Source organism: Mustelus asterias, chromosome 22 (assembly GCF_964213995.1).
Source record: "Mustelus asterias chromosome 22, sMusAst1.hap1.1, whole genome shotgun sequence".
Classification (NCBI taxonomy): domain Eukaryota; kingdom Metazoa; phylum Chordata; class Chondrichthyes; order Carcharhiniformes; family Triakidae; genus Mustelus; species Mustelus asterias.
In genome coordinates this window covers 33,143,685-33,146,418 of record NC_135822.1, presented here as the reverse complement: position 1 = coordinate 33,146,418, position 2,734 = coordinate 33,143,685, and positions in this window count along the sequence as shown.

The following is a 2,734-nucleotide window of genomic DNA, read 5'->3' as shown; positions in this document are numbered from 1 at the left end:
GAGGTAATATAGTAACATGAATAAAAGATTGGTTAGCTAACAGGAAGCAGAAAGTATGGATAAATAAGTCTCTTTCAGATTGGCAAGTTGTAACTAGCAGAGATCAGTGCTGGGTCATCAACTATTTACAATCTATATTAATGACTTGGATGAAGGGACCGAATGTTTGGCTGCTAAATTTGTCGATGACAACAAGTGGTCAAGAGGAGGTCAAGAGTCTGCAAAGGAATATAGATGGGTTATGTGAGTGGGAAAATTTTAGCAGATGGAGTATAACGTGGGTAAGTGTGAACTTGTTCACCTTAGCAGGAAGAACAGAAAAGCAGTGTACAATTTAAATGGAGAAAGATTGCAGAGCTCTGTGGTACAGAGGGATCTGGGTGTCCTGGTACATGAATCACATAAAGTTAGTCTGCAGATGCAGCGAGTGATTAGGAAGGCAGATGGAATGTTGGCCTTAATTGCAGAGGGAATGGGTTATAAAATTAGGGATGTTTTGCTACAGTTGCACAAAATCATAGAATCTTACAGTGCAGAAGGAGGCTATTTGGCCCATCGAGTCTCCACCGACCACAATCCCACCCAGGCCCTATCCCCATAACCCCATGCATTTACCATAGCTAGTCCTCCTGACACTAAGGGGCAATTTAGCATGGCCAATCAACCTAGCCCGCACATCTTTGGACTGTGGGACGAAACCGGAGCACCTGGAGGAAACCCACGCAGACACGGGGAGGATGTGCAAACTCCACACGGACAGTGACCCAAGCCAGGAATCGAACCCGGATCCCTGGCGCTGTGAAGTAGTGGCGCTAGCCACTGTGCCACCGTGCCGCCCCAGGGCCTCAGTGAAACTACATTTGGAGTACTGTGTACAGTTTTGATCTCCTTATTTTAATAAAGATATATTGCTATAAAAGCAGTTCAGAGCAGGTTCACTGAACTTCTTCCTGGGGTGAAGGGTTTATCCTATGAAGGAAGGTTGAATAGGTTGGGCCTATCCTCATTGGAGTTTAGAAGAATGAGGGATGATCTTATCGAAACATATAGGATCTTGAGGGGACTGGATATGGTAGATGTTGGGAGGATGTTTCCTCTTGTGAGAAAACTAGAACTCAGGAACTTGGTTAAGAATAAGAGGCCTCTTTTTTAAGACAGAAATCAGGGGAAGTATTTTTCCCTCAGGGGACTATTACAGTGCAGAATTCTCTTTGGAAGGTGGTAGAGGCTGAAGCTTTAAATTTATTCAAAGCTCAGTCAGTCAGATTTTTGATTGACGAGGAGTCAAGGGTTATGGGGGGGCAGACAGGAAAGCGCAGTGGAGACCACAACCAGATAAACCATGATCTTATTGAATAGTGGAGCAGGCTCGAAGGGCCAAATGGTCTACTCCTGCTCCTAAATCGTATGTGCCTATGTAAGGCACCCTTTGTTAGAAATAAACATGTACATGCACTTTTTTTTTACACGCATTGGATCTGTCCAGCTGTCAAGGAACTGTCAAGCTGTCAGCAATATTATTAAAGAACTATCCAGCTGTCCAAAAAATGTCAAAGCTGTTGAGAAGGTGATGCACCTCAATGAGCACCCGGAAACAAGGCTTTAGAACTGAAGGCTTTAATACATTAACAATGAAACTACTAACACAAATTCACCCGTTCAGACTGAAGGGGTCCTGCCGGAGCAGGGGGTCTTATACCCTGCCACCGGAGGCGGGACCCCACTGGAGTGTGCCATGATAACACCCAGGACAGGTAAACACCCTATCCCAACAACATAGTACAACCCCCATAACAACAACACCCTAGCCCAACAGTAATACAATAACAACCCCAGTGGTGAACCAACGATGGTTCACCACATTCACCCCTCCTTTAGGAACCAAAGGTGGCGGGGTGGATGAAAACAGACAATGACAAAAAAAATAACAGGATTCACAAGTCCAGACGGTCTGGAGGACCACACCGACGCTGCGATCTTCTCAACACCGGTTGCGAAACCGGAGCAGGTGCTTGCGGTGGCTCTCTCAAAACAACATCTGGCTGTCCCCTCAAAGACTCCCGGGCCGGCCGGCCCTGATGAGGCGATGGTGTAGGGGATCCTGGAACGTTTGGTGGTGGTGGTGGTGGTGATGATGGTGGCGCCGATCTCCGAGTCTCAGGCAAGCTGTACATGGGAGTAAAAGTGTTATGCACTGGTCCCGGTGCTGACCGCGCCACGTCTGGGGAAGTAATGAGGAGTAGTGGATCTGTGACTGGGGGAATAGGAGCGACAGGAGTTGCTACGTCCCCTGCGGGCGCCAGGTCTCTAATGGAGACAGTGTCCTCTCGCCCGTCAGGATATGCCACATAGGCATACTGAGGGTTGGCGTGGAGGAGTTGGACCGGTTCGACCAAGGGGTCGGACTTGCGAGCCCTCACATGGCGCCGCAGAAGGACGGGTCCTGGGTACGTCAACCAGGCTGGCAATGAGGTCCCCGAGGACGACTTCCGAGGGAATGAGAACATCCTCTCGTGGGGAGTAGCATTGGTTGCCGTACACAGGAGGGAGCGGATAGAATGGAGCGCAGTTGGAAGGACCTCCTGCCACCGGGAGACTGGAAGGCCCTTGGATTTCAGTGCCAGTAGGACAGCCTTCCAGACTGTAGCATTCTCCCTTTCCACCTGTCCGTTACCCCTAGGGTTGTAGCTCGTGGTTCTACTAGAGGCAATCCCGAATGAGAGCAGGAATTGCC